The sequence below is a fragment of the Triturus cristatus genome, chromosome 8 (genome assembly GCF_964204655.1).
Source record: "Triturus cristatus chromosome 8, aTriCri1.1, whole genome shotgun sequence".
Lineage (NCBI taxonomy): Eukaryota > Metazoa > Chordata > Amphibia > Caudata > Salamandridae > Triturus > Triturus cristatus.
Window position 1 is genome coordinate 683,322,329 of NC_140591.1, and position 21,325 is coordinate 683,343,653.

Consider the following 21,325-nt stretch of genomic DNA (forward strand, 5'->3'; position numbering starts at 1 on the left):
TGTGCTACGTGCAGTTCGCGTAGTGCGAAGTAGCGCGAAGTAGCGCGAACTTCGCAAACTACGCGAGCGTAGCGTAGTGCTTTGCCCAGGCTTAGTAATGAGGCATTGGCGTCATCTAGTGGCGAAGCACAGTTTTGCGATTCTGGCAATGGGGAAAACATGTTTTCTGGTAAATCGCCTGTAAAACGCGATATTCCTATTTTTAATAAGAAAATGTTATATTTAACGGTTGGTAATTCTGTTTCTGTTGAACGGTTTCTTACTCCTGTTATGTCTTCAGATACCATTAATTTGTCAGCGAAGTGTTCAAGTTTGCCAATTGTTCCCATTGTAAGGGCTGAAGAGAATATGGCTACTGGAGTGTCTTCGGATTTGGCTTCTTTGGATTTTCCGGTCAGGGAATTAAATAAGGATTTTTTGTCTGCGTCTGTTGTTGGTGGAGCAGACGTTAGCCGTTTTAGGTCAGCGAGTGTGCCTCCTGCCACAGGGGGATCGGTTTTGGTGGGGGGGGAAATAAAGGCAGCCCTGCGGTGCCTGAACCTCACCTGTCTGCGAGTAATAGCGACTCGCAGGCCAACTCTGCGTCCAGATTGCAGAAGGGCATCAGGTGTGGCGAGTTTCCAGCGTCTTGCTCACCTTTTCACGCGGTGCCTGAAAATTTTCAAGGACCCCCTCAGTCTGCAAGTAGTAGCGGCTTGCAGGCCGACATTTCTACAAGCCTGCGCAAGGGCAGCGGGTGCACGGGACAGCCGTTGAGCAAGTGTCATGCGTCTTGCTCGCCTTTTTCCACGCAAGAAAAAGCTGTTAAAGAGATTTTTCCAAATTCCTTACCTGATTATAGGCTTCCACAGTTTAAAAAAGCAGTGAACTGGAGGGTTTTCGATGGTGGTGTTGGGGATGGGGCTAGGCCTTCAGGTAGTGGTGTCGCGCAGAGCTATTATGACAATGATGATAACGACTTATCTGACCTGGCGAAGGGTGAAATCCCCCATCAAGAGAACCTTTCTAATGACTGTTTTCCTTCCAAACAGGGGGGGCTTGTTAATCAGTTTTCTCGAGCTGATCTTTTACGGACACAAGAATCCGAGAGGAACTGGAACCGGCTAGAGCGTTTTTTCCAAGGCCTCGGAAGGAATCCAGATGAGGAAGCGCGCAGCTTTGGACAAGCCCCTTCAAACAGGTGGGCAAGTTGGTGATGCTTGTTCTTTATTTAACGTTAAAAAACGTAGGGAACTAGCAGTTCTTGAGTCAGTCACAGGTGATAAGGTCTGTTGTCATTGTAAATTTGCGAGTTCACAGGGACAGGTATCCCCTAAAGCAGATACGGTTGCAGCTAAGGTACATGTTTCAATTTCGCAAGAAGAAAAGGATACCAAAGACAAAGGTACAGGTTTAAAGAGGTTGCCTTATATGGGGTTGTCCATGCCCCTGGGGTCACATTTAACTAAACATACTAAAGAAAAGATTTGGAGCGGGGAGTTTGTAGACGTTTTTAAACTACTACATCGGGAGCTTTAATCTAAAGAGGGTTCGAAGGAGGAGGCATGGGAGCTAGCGAGAAGACCCAGGGTTCCCACTAATATTGATTCCTGGACCTCTGCCTTTTTAATTTTCGGAAGCGTTTATTGTGAAAAGTTTCCGGACCGTTCGGTCTCTCTTTTAAAATATTTGGATACTATTAGAAAGGCGCATGCAGAATTTGGGGGCTTCGCATGGTTACACTATGATGAGGAGTTTCGAGCTTGTTTAGTGTTAATTCCAGAAAAACCCTGGGGTGAGGTAGATAACGAGTTGTGGGTCCAGTGGATGTATCCCCAAAGGCCTCCTCCTGCATTACATACAGCAAGCGGTTTGGCGATTACCCCACAGCCCTTTCTTAATAGACCCACTCTGGGACGGGTAGGATCATGGGCTAAGAACACAGCTTTCACCACGGGTATTTGCTGGTATTTCAACAGGGGTTTCTGTCAAAAGTATCCATGCAAATTAGGCACGAATGTTCAAAGTGTGGCGGTAAGCATGCCATGTTGCAATGTTTTAGTGAACAAAACTCCAGCTTCTATACAGGTCAGGGCAGAGGGAGAGGCGTCCCTGTCCAGCCTCCTTTCAACAGCGGTTACGCCAATTGACATTCCCAACTTATGCAAATGGCTAAAATGTTACCCTCTCAGGCAGAAAGCTTTAAAGTTAGAGTGGGGGTTTAAGGAAGGTTTCAAACTCGGTTATCAAGGTCCTAGGCAACGTAGGTTTGCACAAAATTTAAAATCTGCAAAGCAGTTTCCTCAAGTTATTGCTATCAAATTAGACTCTGAAATTGCTGAAGGTAGGATAGCCGGCCCCTTCTTTTCCTGGCCCCTTCCCAATCTTATTATTTCTCCTTTAGGAGTGGTTCCCAAGAAAACGGAGGGAGAATTCCGTATGATTCAACATTTGTCTTGGCCTCAAGGACTGTCAGTAAATGATTTTATAGCTAAAGAGGATACTGTAGTGCAGTTTTCTTCTGTGGACGTAGCTCTGGATTTAGTTGAAAAGGTCGGCTCAGGAGCGGAGTTGGCAAAGTGTGATAATAAGTCAGCTTTCAGATTGCTTCCAGTGCATCCTCAAGATTTTGAGTTGCTAGGTATTCATTTTCAAGGTCAATTCTTTGTTGACAAAGTGTTACCTGTGGGATGTGCAGTTTCCTGCCAACTTTTTGAAGATTTCAGTTCGTTCCTACAATAGCTTTTTTCATTCAGGTCCGGCTACATGCAAGTGTCGCATTATTTGAATGATTTTATTTTTGTGGTTGAAAAGGGCTCTCGTTCATGTGGCAAGGCCCTCCAATTTTTCCAATCTGTGATGCGGAAATTTGGTGTTCCTTTGGCGGCAGAAAAAACAGAGGGACCAGAGACTTGTCTAATATTTCTAGGCATAGAAATTGATACTGAAAAGATGGAAGCTAGGTTACCACAAGACAAGAGGCAAGAAATGGTACAGTTGCTCAATTTTGCTAAGGCGGCGCAAAAACTGACTCTATTTGAGATGCAACGGTTGTTGGGTCATTTGAATTTTGCCTGCAGAGTAGTAAAAGCCGGGAGATCATTCTGTAGGAGGTTGGGTTTTGCTATGGTGGGTGTGTCATTACCTCATCATAGGGTCAGGGTATCTCTTCACATGAGAGCAGACTTTGAGGTCTGGTTGATTTTCCTGGACAGTTTTAATGGTGTTCCTATTAGGTCCATGGACGACCACTTTTTATGGTCTATACAGATATTTTCCAATGCTTCAGGATCTAACGGTTTTGGACTTTTCTGGGATGGAAAATGGTGTGCTGAACAGTGGCCTCCGCACTGGATTATTGAGAAGCGCAGTATCGCGTTTTTTGAATTTTTTCCCTTGACAGTAGCACTGTCAGTCTGGGGTAAGTTTCTAGCTCACAAATCTGTTCTCTTTCATGTCGATAACAGGACCGTGGTCGATCTGGTCAGTGGTCAGAAAGCAAGGGATAAACGCCTGCTTCAGTTATAGCAGAATTTCATGCTGAGTTGCTTAATGTTGAATATAACTTTTAGAGTGAAGCATATTCCTGGAATGGACAATACTATAGCTGATACGTTATCTCGTTCCCAGTGGCGGAGATTCCATGGTTTGGCACCCACAGCGGATGCAGAAAAGACTCCAATTCATCAGGAGCTATGGCTGCTAGCGGACTGACGATTAGGATGTTGGTGGAGCAATCTCTGGCTATCAGCACACGCTTAGCATACAGGAGGGCATGGGCGGAATTTCTACAGTCAGGTGCGGCTTGTAATAACAATGATCATACCGGCCTTTTACTACGCAATGATGACATTCTCCGTTTTGTGTTGAGCAATATTGATAAGGGCATTACAGCTGCTACCATTGCAGGAAAGCTATCAGGAATATCCTTTTACGGAAAATGTTTTTGGGGTTATGACCCGTGTTTGGGAGAGTTGGGTAGAAGGATTTTGTCAGGATGGTCCAAGGTTAAGAAACGTGGTACAGTACAGCGCAAGCCTATATCTCTAAATGTATTGGAAAGGATTATAACAACGTTGCCTACACTTTGCTTTTCCATGTTTGAAGCGGCGCTCTTTACACTTTGCATGTTAGGGCTATTTTTTGGTGCCTTTAGAGTATCTGAACTTTTGGGTAAACCTTTTATTCAGGTCTCAGATATTCAAATGTCTCTATGTCTGCAGATTCACTAAACATTTATTTAGAGTCATCCAAAACAGATCAAAGAGGAAAGGGGGCTCCTGTGGTATTGTGGAAACTTAGCGGTCCGCTATGCCCATAGTTTGCCTGGTTAAAATTTCAAGAATTTCCTCATTATCCTAACAGCAGCTGCATTTTTCAACACCTGGATGGCTCTCAGCTGACTGCTTCTCAGCTTTTGGCCGTACTGAGGAAATCTTTGTTGTCATTAGGGTTAAACCCGTGTGACTTTGGAACGCATTCATTTCGTACAGGAGCTGCTTCAGAGGCTGCCAGAAGGGGCTTCTCTTTACAACAGCTGCGTAGGCTAGGCCGTTGGTCATCTAATTGTTGTTTGAAATATGTTAGAGATTTTAATGAATGTTAAACATCCATTTCGCTGTTGCTAATATGTATCTCTTTCTAGGTCACCACTTACCTTCATCAACCTCCATGGCGAATGTGTGGATTGTAGGACACTCTTTCGTCAGATGGGCAGCCAAACAAGCAGACTGGAGCCACTATGGTGTAAATTTAGGCTTTAGTTTTGAAGATACGGACATTCTATGGTTTGGTAAGAGGGGAATGAAATGGCGTCAACTGTTGCCCAGTTTAAATGAGTTGGCTTCTTCCAAGCCGCCACCTAAGGTGTTATTAATTCATTTGGGTGAAAATGATTTAGTACAGTTGTCTGGCCTGGGACTCCTTTTGGAGGTGAAAGCTGATTTAGCTAAGATGTGCTTTCATGGCCTAATACAAAAATTGTTTTTACTGCACTGGTGCCAAGGAGGGTTAGGAGAGGCGCTGAGAAGTTTTCTGCCATCGACAGGGCTCGGCGTAAATTTAACAGAGGGACCAGAGACTTGTCTAATATTTCTAGGCATAGAAATTGATACTGAAAAGATGGAAGCTAGGTTACCACAAGACAAGAGGCAAGAAATGGTACAGTTGCTCAATTATGCTAAGGCGGCGCAAAAACGGACTCTATTTGAGATGCAACGGTTGTTGGGTCATTTGAATTTTGCCTGCAGAGTAGTAAAAGCCGGGAGATCATTCTGTAGGAGGTTGGGTTTTGCTATGGTGGGTGTGTCATTACCTCATCATAGGGTCAGGGTATCTCTTCACATGAGAGCAGACTTTGAGGTCTGGTTGATTTTCCTGGACAGTTTTAATGGTGTTCCTATTAGGTCCATGGACGACCACTTTTTATTGTCTATACAGATATTTTCCAATGCTTCAGGATCTAACGGTTTTGGACTTTTCTGGGATGGAAAATGGTGTGCTGAACAGTGGCCTCCGCACTGGATTATTGAGAAGCGCAGTATCGCGTTTTTTGATTTTTTTCCCTTGATAGTAGCACTGTCAGTCTGGGGTAAGTTTCTAGCTCACAAATCTGTTCTCTTTCATGTCGATAACAGGACCGTGGTCGATCTGGTCAGTGGTCAGAAAGCAAGGGACAAACGCCTGCTTCAGTTATTGCAGAATTTCATGCTTAGTTGCTTGTTGTTGAATATAACTTTTAGAGTGAAGCATATTCCCGGAATGGACAATACTATAGCTGATGCGTTATCTCGTTCCCAGTGGCGGAGATTCCATGGTTTGGCACCCACAGCGGATGCAGAAAAGACTCCAATTCATCAGGAGCTATGGCTGCTAGCGGACTGACGATTAGGATGTTGGTGGAGCAATCTCTGGCTATCAGCACACGCTTAGCGTACAGGAGGGCATGGGCGGAATTTCTACAGTCAGGTGCGGCTTGTAATAACAATGATCATACAGGCCTTTTACTACGCAATGATTACATTCTCCGTTTTGTGTTGAGCAACATTGATAAGGGCATTACAGCTGCTACCATTGCAGGAAAGCTATCAGGAATATCCTTTTACGGAAAATGTTTTTGGGGTTATGACCCGTGTTTGGGAGAGTTGGGTAGAAGGATTTTGTCAGGATGGTCCAAGGTTAAGAAACGTGGTACAGTACAGCGCAAGCCTATATCTCTAAATGTATTGGAAAGGATTATAACAATGTTGCCTACACTTTGCTTTTCCATGTTTGAAGCGGCGCTCTTTACACTTTGCATGTTAGGGCTATTTAGAGTATCTGAACTTTTGGGTAAACCTTTTATTCAGGTCTCAGATATTCAAATGTCTCTATGTCTGCAGATTCACTAAACATTTATTTAGAGTCATCCAAAACAGATCAAAGAGGAAAGGGGGCTACTGTGGTATTGTGGAAACTTAGCGGTCCGCTATGCCCATGGTTTGCCTGGTTAAAATTTCAAGAATTTCCTCATTATCCTAACAGCAGCTGCATTTTTCAACACCAGGATGGCTCTCAGCTGACTGCTTCTCAGCTTTTGGCCGTACTGAGGAAATCTTTGTTGTCATTAGGGTTAAACCCGTGTGACTTTGGAACGCATTCATTTCGTACAGGAGCTGCTTCAGAGGCTGCCAGAAGGGGCTTCTCTTTACAACAGCTGCGTAGGCTAGGCCGTTGGTCATCTAATTGTTGTTTGAAATATGTTAGAGATTTTAATGAATGTTAAACATCCATTTTGCTGTTGCTAATATGTATCTCTTTCTAGGTCACCACTTACCTTCATCACCCCCCATGGCGAATGTGTGGATTGTAGGACACTCTTTCGTCAGATGGGCAGCCAAACAAGCAGACAGGAGCCACTATGGTGTAAATTTAGGCTTTAGTTTTGAAGATACGGACATTCTATGGTTTGGTAAGAGGGGAATGAAATGGGGTCAACTGTTGCCCAGTTTAAATGAGTTGGCTTCTTCAAAGCTGCCACCTAAGGTGTTATTAATTCATTTGGGCGAAAATGATTTAGTACAGTTGTCTGGCCTGGGACTCCTTTTGGAGGTGAAAGCTGATTTAGCTAAGATGTGCTTTCATGGCCTAATACAAAAATTGTTTTTACTGCACTGGTGCCAAGGAGGGTTTGGAGAGGCGCTGAGAAGTTTTCTGCCATCGACAGGGCTCGGCGTAAATTTAACAGGGAACTACGCCAGTTTTGTCTCATCAATGACATTTCTTGGTTGGCACATGAGGACATCAGTAAAGATGGCTTTCATTTTTTCAGAGCGGATGGTGTACATCTAACGTTCATTGCAAATGAATTGTACATTGTAAATATTAAAGATAAGTTATCTTATATTTTGGGATTGCATCCGTGGGATTGAAGTTTGCAGTAGCGGCTTTCCTTCTTGTTTGGGAAACATATTTCATATTAAACAATTTCTGGTTATTCTTGCAATGGTGATTTCCATCATTTGGGGAATGCATTAAGCACAATATCTGATTCTCAATTCATGGGGAAAATCTCTTGGGGGATCGATATGGGGGAAATTTCATTGGGGGATCGATATGGGGTAAATTTTATTTGGGGGATCGATATGGGGAAATTTCATTGGGGGATCGGTTTGGGGATTTTTCTTGGGGGATCATTGAGGGGTGGCGGGGGCGGGGTAATTTTGCATTGAAAGTCATTGTTTGGCATTATGATTATTTTGGTATGTTGCCAAATAAAAGCGGCCTTTTAACCCCCATTGGCCTGCGATGTGATTCATTGCCCGAATGACACAGTGCTGGAGTGTGTCTGTTTTCAGACACACTCCAGCACTGCACCATTTTTGCACTTACTGATGTATCTGTAAATCCTTGAGACATGGAGCATGATAAAGTAAATACGGTGCATCCATGGTGTCATCAGGATGGCGTAATGAAAAGTGTTACATCGTTGTTTTCCCACAGCGATGCAACACTTTTCATAAATGATGCCCAAACTCTTAAGCTCTTCAGTAGTACCACCATCCCATTTGGGGCCCATTCCAGCTCTAGCTCACCATGAAAATTCACTTACTCCTCCTCTTTGCTGTTGTACGCTTGGATGCAGGTTGGTAACAAACAAAAACATTTTTTGCAGATCCACTAGCTTGTGAGTTTGTGGGCATTTCATCCAATTTGTTTGGTGAGCCCTGCTTCAATTACCAAATCATATCAGTAATCCTATGCTTGGGGATTAAGCAAGTCTGCCAAGAAGGCACCATTCGTCATCCAGAGGACTTAGGAATTACTAAGACAAAATATGAGTACTCCAGGTTCTTTGTATCAGGGATATATTTCTTTGCGATAATAAAGTAACATTTTTGTGTAGCAAAGTGGAATGTAGGTCAGTGGTGGCCCTTCCATTAGGGCAGAGGTGCGTGGCACACCTGCCACTACCCGCAAATAAAACGATAATAAAATGGGTTTCTAACCTGTTTTGTTTTCACTTTATTTTAATCCCCCTGAACCCACCCCAGGACTCTGACCAGTCTTGGCGGCGGGTCCAGGGGGATGACACTGTGGTGGGGGAGTGGTAGTGCACTCCCCTGACCCTTCACTGCACATGAGGTGTGTGGCTGTCCGTTTCAGGCCAGCCAAACATCTCATTCACAGTGAAGCTTTCTGTAGCCCCAGCTGCGTTGCTGAGGTTGGAGAAAGCAGGCACAGGCTCCCAGTGTGCCTTGGAGCGCAAAGTCATAGCGCTCTGGCCAATCCTGACGCTGCTTTCCTGCAGCATCATGATCGGCCGCAGTGCAGTCTGGGAGCCTGTCCCAGAAGCAGGAAGGGCGCGATGGAGTGGGCGGTGGAGGCGACAGTGATCAAGTAGGTTACATTTATTTATTTTATTTTTTTATTTTGACCCCAGAACTCCCCAGAACTCCCCTGACCACCACCACCCCAGCTCCCTCCTCCGGCCCACCCCGCCACTTTGGCTGAGGACAGGCCACGACTGAATAAACCTGAGCTCAAACCCCCGGTAGCTATGACACAGAGCAGACAGGCTTATCTTAGGGCAATGGGTAAACTATTTTTGCACTAAAAATCCCAAACTGAATTAGAAAAATAGAGTTAAATTGAATAAAAAAATGGCAGCAACATTTTAGACCAAATACGATGTAACAAAGTCATAACGTTGAAGAAAGTTTCAAAGTCCTGATTCAAAAAGGTACTTTGTCATTTTTTTAAACAAAAAACTGTCTCCATGCAGGACAAATCTAAATTTGCAACCAGTGCCATGGAACTGTTGGTAGGATACCCATGTCAAGCTGGTCCAGCTAAGGCTCTGGAATTTTTGAGCAGTTGCTTGAAAAAGGTTTTAAGTCCCAAAACATAAAGGAGCCTTTTAGGGGGACAAATCTGAGATTCAATGCAGCACCACAGAACTGCCAGTTGGGTTCTTTTATCAATAAGTGCACTTAGTTTTAGAGCTCCTGAGCAAAGGATTCCAAACATTTTCCTGGTGCTCAAGCAACCACAAGAGTTCACTTCTAAGCCCAACAGGACCTCTGGAGTGGCACTTAGAGACTGTCAGGAAGCCAAGCAGAGGCTAGTAGCATAGTTCAAGTCAAGTTTCAGTTGCTACTGGTCTGCTGAAAATTAAAGGGCACATGTCTTTTGCATCCCTTTGTATCCCTATGGCCACATCAGAGGCCAGCCAACTGGCCTTAGAGTACACTTTTCTGCCATTGCTAGAAGGTGGTGCACATCCAGGCCTTCACAGCACCTCCCATGTCACAGGCAGCAGAACCAGTTCTCTCCTTTTATCCAACAGGTGCAGAAAGTGTTCTGAAGATGGTGCCTTAGGGTTCCACATTTATGCCTGGCAGCAGCTAGTGGGTGGGGATGGCTCCTGTCTCTTCCCTTGCCAAATGGGTAAATATTTCCCTGGGAAACCCTACCCACTTTTACAACAGTCCCTGTTTGCCCTTGCCCTTGGGCTAACAATCCCACAGAGTACTTTAGTCCCAAAATCAGAGACGGGTTACCCTTCTCCCCTTTGTGCGAGGTCGTTTTGACCACCTAGAGTGTGGTCATTCAAAACTGGTTCTGCGGGTAGCTTTATTTCCACTGACTTTTGTGCCAGTCTGACTATATAAACAAAGACTGAGCCTCAATCTGTTACCTGACATTTACTTGTGTCATGACAGTTACCTTTGAAGTTAATTAAGTTCCTGGTCCCACCGGAATTGGTCTTTCTGCTAGTAGAAGAAAACCACCTCCTCACTCCCAAGGCATCATCCTTGCCTGAGAGCAGTATTCACACCTCATAAAGGCCAAGACCCTGACTGCCAACTGCTGGAGAGCTAATGTAAATTAGCTTCCAGGAGTGTCAGGTAGGGAAGAGATGACTTTCTAACAGTTACGTTTCCTAAATATTTATGAAAAGCCAAACTTCAACGTTAAATTGGGATTTTAATAAATATTAAAATGAGTGGTTGAATTAATTTTTTAGCTGGTCCCAAACCCGGGATTCAGAATTAATGCTTTAAACTGCACTTTAGTGTTCCTGATAAGATAGCCAAATCCTTCCACAATGAAAACAGCTTTTGGGGGCTTGTGTCCGCAGAGACATGGTATCATAAAACGTCTACATGTCCTACTTTTAAATACCATACCTCATGGGTTTCAAGGCCTACATAGAGGCCCTTTATAAGTATTTAAAAGGAAGGTTTTGTCCTGTCAAAAGGGTTATGTTTACAGGTCGGGCAGCAGCCATGTTTCTCACACAATTGGATGGCGCAATAATTGCTGCAGTCTATAAGTGACATTTAACTTTCTATGCCATTGGTTTGTTTCATGTACCCTGTAACATGGCATTATAAAAAAGGTAAATAAGACAATCAGAGTTTAGCCAATTTCTATATATTTTAGGGGTCAGAACAATGGACAAAAATTTGTACAGTTCTGGGTAGGGCTCAGATTACTATCTTAAGCAATTGCGTCCTGGCAGTTCAGAAAAAAGCACTAACTTATTGGAGTACAAGCCCTCACCCAACAAAATGTTGCATGCTTTATCATTGGACTGTGCTCTTCGTTGGTCTGACGCTATAACGCCCAATGGGTCTCTCATGGGGGCTCTTTGCCTGAGATCTTTTGTAAAATTCTGCTCTTGGAGTTGGAATTTGGGTGTGTACACACTGAAGGGGGGCCCGAGGAGATTTTTAAGACTTGCGAGGGCGAACTTCCTGATTCTAACAACAAAACACACAAGAACCCTCGGGTCTATCAAGAGATAAGGGGGGACAAAGAAGGCTGACTAGGAAGAAGGCGTCCCTTTAAAGGATGGTTTCCCTCACCCACCAGAGGTGGCATGCTTCTTCATTGGTAATCCTCCTCGCATCATGAAACCTAGTCATGATGCAGCTTAGAACTCCCTCGCTGTGAGGGAAGAGCTCAGGGATGTTTTTTGTGTAGGAGAGATTGTTAACAAAAAACCAATGTGAGCTAACAGAGTGTTGTGAAGTGTGCAGTGCTGGTAGTGAAGTGGTTTAAAACTAGCTACAGGGTTTCCCACATAACTTTTATTCTGGCTATCTTGTGCTAAGATTAAAAACAGGAGGTACAACAGAAACCATTAGATCCTATCGTACTTAACTCAGATCGACATGTTTCAGCCAATGACCTAGAGAGTGTCATTTCTTTCTTCAGGATCTTAAGTAAGCTATTGTTGTGAGAGGTAAATCTAAGAGAAAAAAGGTTTTCAAAAATTATACATCAAGGCTTTAATCCGGTATATTGGATTTGGTACAAAACCAGTGACCCAAGGAAAGCAAGATGGTGGATTCACTGGTGGTACCTGTAAGGGGACATAAATAATGTAGCAAGAACTGTATGAATTGATACCAAATTTAAACAGTAAATCCAAATTGTCAATTTGCAATTCACACAGATTATCAAGTCTTACACAAACATGTGTTTAACAAAGGAAAGGAATTCCCAAATAACACACCCAGAGGGCCCTGTCATAAAGGGTGTTGCACAGTTCTTAGGAAATAATATGACACCATGAAAGGTTGTCTTAGATAAGAAGCACTCACCTGCAGACGTCAGGCATAGTGCCCCACTGTCCTTTGCATAGGTGCTTAAGGTGCAAACGCATCTCCAACCTGTCTGAAAAAGGTTATGGCGTTAATGTCAAAATTAGATACAAATTTGTAGCAACAAGCTTAATAAAAGCAGAGACCAAGTTATCTCAAATGTATGATAAAAACATCGTAAGTAAAGATAGGCAATCCAACCTCTGTGTGCATTTTACTGCAGACAGAGAAAGTATGCCTAAGTGTGTCTAATATTAATGATGCAGAGTATAATAAAGTTTTCTTGAAAAGAGCTGTAATCCTGCCAATAGGAGTTATGAATTATTCTTAGAATTTGGAATACTCTGTGCTCTTCACCAAAGAGTGGAAGATTCAGCCTAGGTACTTGCAATGTAACCCTATAGCAGCATGATGGTATGGCTTAAACAAGTGACTACATAAGCCATGGTCTTAGTACTGAGAAAAGAGTGTTCATGATTTCCGAAGACTCACCCAAGTAGTAGGATGGAGGTGATATCCATATTGTTGTGCTAAAAGGTGCTGCCAAAAAATGGTGTGTGTCATGTGCTGTCATATTTGAGTGCCGGCACCACAACAAAGAGCATGGGACTCATTTTGAAGAAACAAAGGTTGCAGGGACGTTATAGTTAGGCTAAGATTCCACTTGCGCAAAACCATAGAAATTCAGCAGTTATAGTAACCTGAACAAACTATCATATTACTCCCCCATATTGCAATGCTTGTGACCTCACATATTACATCACTCATGTCAATGACATCACTGATGAGAACTCAAATGGCAACACCTACCTCTGACCTGATAGTAACCATATCCAAATTTGGTTGGAACCTATATGTTGCCTGTTTCGATAGGGGATGGTACTGGTTGGTGAGCAATTTTTCTATTATTTTTAATTCTTTAAATGGCCTGCAAGTGGCAATATTTGTCAAGGTCACCTGGGTTTAGAGTAGCTTTTGTGAGGAGTCATTGATCAGGGGATTTTAAATGAGATAGGAAATATGTTGTTGATGAATCCTTTCAAGTGTGTAGCCAGAGTTTCCGCATAAATCAATGCAATTTGAACTGGTTAGGGGTCACAGAATGTAACTGTTCAGCTGGAAAGGGATGTGCTGCTCTTAGCATGTGCAAAGTCAATGAATTAAAAATTCAGAGATAGCATTGTGTCTGATCTGGGGGATTGAATGATAATGGGGATAGGGAGTGATATTATAATGTATAATGCTTGTTTAAATCATTTATACTTTATGTTAAAAGAAGTGATCTACAGTCCCACATAGTTCTTATATCCTCTGTGTTGTTGCTGTGGTATCTTGATGGGTTTTACATTGACAAACCCATTTCAAGAGCTCACATTGCACTTTGGATGTCCCACATTTTTGTCCTATTAAATGTTCTTTTTTCAAAGAATATGGCCTGTGGTAGGGGATCCTTCTATGAGGGACAGGTAAGAAGATAAATAAGACTATCAGTGACAGGAATGATTCTTAGATAAGGCATCATATTTGTGGTTGTTTCAGTACTTTGGAACAGAGTTGTTAAGGGTAATAGTAGTGCCTTGATATCACAGAGATGAGAACAATACATTTATGATGTTATGACTATAGTTGATCAGTGTTTTATTAGCTTGAAACATATGAGGCCATATAGTTCTTTATGGTATTATTTATGGGGTATACTATCTCCTCACATATGTTATAAGCATAGTGCAAGCCCCTGAGGAGTTCCATAACCATAACTAAGCAATATGGCCACTGAGCATGTGCCTTTAAAGGTCACTGAACTCTGAGGTGACTTGCAATAGACTTAATAATGTAAAGTAAACAGGTATTTTTTTTAAATATAACATATGTGCCTGCCAGAAGGCCCAATGTCATGCAACTGTTGGAAATTAGGTTGACTGGGGTATGAGCCCTAGTCAAGCAGCAACCCCACTCCTAGTCAGGGTAAGAAGAAGGCAAACCCTGAATTAATCTGTTCTTACCCTCTGTTAGCTCAGCACAGAGCAGTCGGGCTTAACTTAGAGGTAATGTGTAATGTATAGGTGCAACACTTCAAACAGTAAAACAGAGAAAACACCACACAAAAAGATTCAAAACCAGGTTAGATGTATAAAACTTAATCAATAAAACATGACTAAAAATGACAAAAAACCCAATAAGTAGAGCTTGAGATATGAATTTTTAAAGAATAAACTGTAAAATAGTGCTTAGAAGCAGTAAGAGCATACTAGAGATATCTGGTTGTGCAGGACTGGGAGAAATGTAAAAAGTTCAGGCTGACTGTGATAGACCTTGGGCCAGGTACAGGGAACCAGTAAAGCCCACTGAACAAAAATACCTTGATCCTGGCTGCGTCGACAATGAGGATGTGGGGTGCAGCCGAAGCAATGCACCAGTGTCGATCTACGCAACAGGGGTGATAAATCTCCTCTGATGAGCGAAGAACTGTGGAGATTTAGTGTCGTCGGCAAGGATGCATTTGATAGAGATGCATAGACCTTGTGTAGTGGTGTTTCCAAAGACAATGTGTTGGGGCTGATCTGCACAGTAGAAGCAATGCGCTGGTTCTGATCACGCAACAGAAGCGATGTACTAGCTATGATCCTCACAAGAGGAGCGGTGCACCAGTACCGATCCATGCAACAGGGGTGATACACCGGTTGTAATCCATGCAATGGAATAAATGAGCCAGTTCAACAGAGGATGCGTGGGTTTTGATGAAGCAAGAGCTTTAGGCCTCAAGCGAGTGGGTGGATCATTTTCTTACACAGATGCGTTCTCACGTACTCATCTGTCATAAGGAAACAAATATCAGTAATTATAAATGTTCTCCCATATATTATAAAGAATTAGCAAACATTAATAAATATGAGACATTAACTGTCTTCTAGAGTGACTCAGTTGCAAGTCATAAAGGAAAAATGAGAATGAATTCTGAAAATAGGAAATGGGGCAGATAGTGAAAAATGTGGGCTTGATTCAGAAAGGTACACTTAACTGTTTGTGTAAGATTATGCTTTTTCAGTATTCACAAAAATGCATTTTAATAGTAAGTTTATGAGTGCTGACACTCAACTCTGACTGCAGTAAATTAGTAATGAAATGCAGTTTTGTGAATACAGAAAAAGCTTAAACTTACACAAACATGTAAGTTTACCTTTGTGAATCACGCCCTAAGACTCTAAAACTTACATTCAGCAGAGGCAGCCAAGAATAAATCATGACACACCAGACAAGTTGCTGAAATGACATAAACATTGCACTCAAGGAGCAATCTGACGATTCTCAGACTGACAATTCTGAAGTCTATATCACTCAGCCAAGGAACGGAATGCAGTCTGGTCCCGGTACCAAACAAAAACTGAACAAGATCCTACCATGTACATCTCTATAAACCTCTTACAGTTTGCAATGGTGCCATTTCTGCAATGTATTTAGCAGTTTGACAGGGATAAAAAAAAACTTATGAGCCAGGATTAGCAGTTTGCATGTTTTACAAACATATGGCTTAAACATAATGTTATAACTTGTAATGAATATCCATGTCATTTAATTAGAATCATGTCATTTTAATTAAAAGGGGTGTATCATTTTCATTTCATAATTAACCTCAAGACACTATTCATCCAATTTGCATTATAAATGCAAATTATTGTTTACTGAAAAATTAAACCGCACATTTTCAATTAAAAGTATTGCAATCTAAGGATACTAAAGGGCTTTAGGGAATAGGAGATGAACGCTTGTCATATTGTGCTAAATAGGTGTGGTGATGAAGGAAATTGGGTATTTACAATTCAAGAAATGTCAGGCTATGAGAAGTGCCCTGCCCTTTCTATGTGTGTTCTAGTCTCATTTATAGTGAGTTGAAATATGCATTTGTAAAACTATCACATACATAATACTACTATATGCATTTGTAAAACTATCACATACATTCTACTACCCTTGAGCAAAAGGTAGACTTTCTATGCCAGATAAATTTCCATATACTCTTTAAAAAACTTTGCATTAGATCGTAGTAACGGTGAAGTATTAATATGTTTTGTGAATATTATTTTGTATTCTACCACTCACGGTGTAAAGATGTATTGTTTCTACGCCTGCTGCATGACCATGTTTTCTAGAAAGGTACCACTTGGTGTACAGCTTTGACTTAACTACTCAGCCGTCATTACAAGTGGTCGTTGTAAACGTTTTGGTAACTCCCGCCCCCTGGTGTTACTGATAATAAGGGTATTAGTAACTCTGGAGGGCCAGTGATACCCAGGATTTACAACTGAGCCTGAGAGTCCCCTTAGAAATAAGGAATTCCTGGAAAAATTGGTAACACACAGTCAGATATCCTTGATATTTTTTTCTTCTCACTGGACTTTCACACATTTATTTTGGCTGCCTTCAGCAGATGAAATATCCTAGGAAAAATAAATAGATCTGCCAAATTCCCATGGAATTCCCAGTGCTGATGGACTGGTTGCTGTTGTTGCAGGTGAAAGGGCTGTGCCTATTAGTCTAGGCCTGTTCTAGAGTCACACTACAGTGGTTCTTTTGCACAGCATGTGATCATAAAGGAGAGAAAAGTCATTATGAAATAGTCAAATAGCTAATAACTCTCCTTGATACATAATAACTCATAGACTACTACTAAAGGTTAGTTAGTTTATTACAAAGCCAAAAATAACTAAACATAGAGATATCTCAACACAAGGGTATAGAAATACAACGGAATTAGCATGATGCCAAATCAGTGCATCCAATTTAGAAGGTGCAGCATAAGCAAGACAATTGATTCAAGAATAAGGATAAAGAAAATCAGGAAGCATGAGTCCAAATTTCCCTGCATTGAGGGTTGATGAGTAAAAAGCATTACATCTAGCCCAGCTCTAGCTCTAAGGTGACATCCCTATTTAAGCATTTTCAGTGTACAGGAAGAAAGGTGTCAGTGAGTGGAGTCTTCCTAAAAAGTCTCTCCACCATCAATGGGTCAAGTAGCATAAAGCCACTCTCCTTGGAGCTTGTTCTGAGAGGCTCTCTCTCTGAAGGCAAGAAATAAGTGGGCCTTTCCTTAATTCCAGCAACCAGTTTTCCACAGGTAGAGTTCCCATAATGCAAGGTGCTCACACCATCCACTCAGGGCACGGTCCTGAATGTATTTTTCCATGATGTCACCAGTGTACCTTCCTTCAACAATTTATCCTTGATTCCCAGGCCTTCTCCTGTGTGAATCGTAATGGCTTTCTTTTATCGACTCAAGTCACACAATTTTACCTTGTCTAGCAAGTAAAACAAAGATATTACTTTTTTTAAAGAATGCTTCTCCACCTGCAATGGTAACATGAGAAAGAACAGAATCTACTGTGCACACGAAATTCAACTATTAATCCTAAAGCAAGAGATTTCAGGGACTTGCATTTCGGGCCTATGATTTTAGCTAATATAAGAATGCATCATGTAAGCTTTAAGAATTCACATAAACATTAATGAAATTTCAACGAATGCATTTACCTACGTATGAAATGTCATTATTAATAAACACATTTAGTATATGAGTATTTGTCAGTTTCACAACACAAGTTCTCCATGTTAATGTTTCTGTTAATTATATTTATATTCCACATTAATTCTCATGCTACTTGCCAATAGCCTAACATATGTCATATATTTATGTTAATACATACCAAAACCTAACACATAATGTTTACATATTTTTGCAAGATTATGTGCGGATTCATTCTACACATGATCATAATGCACCCCTACAAATAAAATTAATTTTCTGCTTCATCACAAGCCTAATAGGAATTAAGAGGCCACTTGAAATGAGGTCCTCAGCAATCAATCCCAGCTTATTTCATAAATGTGTGAAGCAAGTAAGAAGTAAGCCCTTCTTTTCTTAGCAAGATTATATATCACAATCTGGGCCGATATTGAAATGGTGGGCAGCCAACCCCTCCGCTAGGGTGTCAGAGGCCATTACCTCCAAGACCATTGAGTTCTACCTCATGCATTATGAAGAGCCTACGATCGGCCCAGGGTGATGTCTGTGTTTTCAGGGGAACCACTGTTCTAGCAGTTCCCATGAAGACACTGCAAGTGTAAGAGTAAGAGTAAACAAACACTGTCTTTCAGAGGGCTGCACACCAAACATTGTAGTTTGTCCAAAACAAGCTCCTAAAGTGGGATTTTAATTTCAGAAAACAGAAAAATGAATGGCCCCCGCAAGGTGGCGGGTAATTTTTCTTTTTTTCTGTCTGGTACTATCAAGATTTCCTGCTAGTGACAGACAGAAAAAAATACATCATACCATCTGTTCTAGACTCATATCCTGCACCAAAGGGCCCCACTCCATCAGTCTGTGGGAGCAAGCTTTTTGTTTGCAGAGCCAGTGGGGGCAGCCCTGTGAGAAATGTGACAGTCTGTAGGATTCATTATAGAGTAGGCGGACCAAGGATTTCATGTACAGGGCAGTCCACTGCATTTGTGTTGGAATACCATTAGCCGAACATTAAATAACCAGGCTTGGTCTTTATCTTTTCTGATCTTTCTAAAAAATAAAATTTGAAATACCCAATTTAGCGTACTTATGATTATGAAATCTGTGGCCGAACAATTCATAAAGTGATATCGCGGCACATGATCATTTTGGTCTTTTATGGAGGGAGGTGTTTCAACTTCCTTTCCCTCTCTCACCTCATGTTAATCGCCCCTTGCATTTATGTGATGGAAGAAGCACTCAAATTCCCCTCACTGTTTTTCATTTACTCTCTTGTTCCCTAATTCTTTAATCTCTATAACCCCCCTGTTAGACCTGGCTTATCTTGGCTTGTTTCCCCAGTCTTTTTGTTTTCTGACCTCCAGGGTTTGACTCTGTTTTTGCTGGTTTAGTGTCTCTGCGCACTTTCTCACTGCTGTTCAGTGTTAAAGTGCAAGTGCGTCTGTTGTAAACTGTTATTATGGATCGGTGTCTCCATGATTGGCATAATTGATTTACTGGTAAGCCCCTAGTAAAGTGCACTGAGTGTGTCAGTGCCTGTAAATCAAATGCTACTAGTGGGCCTGCAGCACTGATTGTGCCACTCACATGAGTAGCCCTGAAAAGGTATCTCAGATCTGCTACTGCAGGGTCTGTGAGCAGTTAGTAACTGCCAAGTCAACCTGGCAAGTGCACCCACTTTCCAGGCCCCAATCTTCCCTTTTCTTACATATAAGTCACCCCTAAGATAGGCCCAAGGTACCCCTGTGGGCAGGGGGCTGTGTATATTAAAGGTAGGACATGTACTGATGTGTATGGCATGTCCTGGTAGTGAATTACAGTGCATTTGGTTTTTCACTATAGAAAAGCTATTAGTTTCATAGTATAGAACGGGAGTTTTACTCATAACATCTTATAAGCATAACTTTCCATTGGGGCAAGATGGGAAATGGAGTTTAGTATGCCTGGACTCAGATTGTAAAAATGCCTCTTTTAAAAACACTAGGTTTTATGTTCTGTGTTTGAAAATACCACTTTTAGAAAGTAGGTATTTTCTTGCTTAGCCACCCTGAGTGTCTCTCCTGGGTTTGTGGATTGACTGTCTGGCGTTGGAGTGACAGGGACTGGGGATGTGCATTTTCTTCAGACAGCCACTGGGGGGTCAAGGTGTGTCCTGCCTTTCCTGGATGAGTCAGGGCTGGGCTGAGTAGACCTGCGCTGTATTTAGATCAGTGGAAGGACCTTTACTGGCACCTGATTGGGCCTGGTCTGCCTTGAACAATGCTGTCTCCACCCCCTGCCAGGAAGATTGCCCAAACACGACAAAACTGGTTTGGACTAAGCACGGAAACTCTCTGTCTGAGAGAACAAAGGAATATGGAGTATAAATATTGGGGCCCAGGCACCAGAACTTTAGATCTTGCTGGAATCAAGGAACCTGCAAAGAAACAGAGCTGGAAGAGCTGCCATGAGGAGTACTGCCCCTTTGCTGTGCTGTTGCTTTGTTGGGTTGGGTTGGCCTGCAGTTGCTGCTTCTGCCTTGGGCAGTGAAAGGACTAGACCAAACTTTCTTTACTTGGGCTGAGTATCTCCAAGGACTTAAAGTAGAGCTTACCTCCTGTTATGAAATCTCAGGGACTGCAAAGACTTCACAAACCTCTGGATACTGGTTATGGAACTTGTGTTTCAGTTGCCACAGAGAAGGGGAAAGCAACCAACTCCATCCCTGGCCCATGTCCTGAAGGCACTGCAGAGGGCACTGCGTGCACGGCAGAGGGCACCGCGGCATCTCGAACCACAACCCTGGTCTCATCGACGACCAATGTCACCAAGCCGCTGCTTGCACCGTGACCTCTGGGTACCGCACTCTGCACCAACATGCTTCACTTCACCGCCCTGGTCTCACCCAAGCCATCCTTGCCTGCTGACTTCGACACCCGTGACCACATCATGACTGAGGGCACCACTCTTAAGATTCACAACTCACCTCCTCGTCCTACATCGCAGTCTGGACCGACTGACACCAGCTCCCGCTAACCGGCTCTTTCGCTTGCACCGCAATCTGCCAGTACCGAATCGGACACTGCCTCACCCTGCACTGAAAGCCTTGGTCTCACTGATGCCATCCGGACGATCGTCTCCGAGCCACTGCCTGCACCACATCAAACAAACAAAGGTACTGTACAGGAGTCTGTCAAACCTTTAGCTGACCTGTACTGACAAGGTCAGCTGGAACTCTCAGACTCTGTTGTTTTCAGCATCGCAGTCACCCCCAGACAGAGCTACCAACTCGGAAGAACTGTGTTTTTGAGATATTTCTGTGATTTAAAAGATATCTTGCAAAGTATATATTTTTAAGTACTGTATGTTGGATTCCTATTGTGTTGGTCTTGTTTTGGATATATAAAAATATTGGATAATTTTCTAAACGGGTATGGTGTCCTTTTGTAGTGTTTTCACTGTATTACTGAACAATATCTTGTCTTTCTCTTATATCTCAGAATGTAAGTACAAGGAAAAGAACGGGATGGCTTGTGGGCTTGTGGCTTGAAGAACATATCAGATACGTATAAGCAAATAAGTTATGGTTTGTAACAGACCAGGCGCTAAGCGCTTTACCACCTTAGTACACTTGATTCTTTAAATGTCTTGTCCTTTGTGTTTTGCAGGGAGATTCAGCAATAGAACCAGGAGTGGAGCTCTAGCTCTAAGGTGACATCCCTATTTAAGCATTTTCAGTGTACAGGAAGAAAGGTGTCAG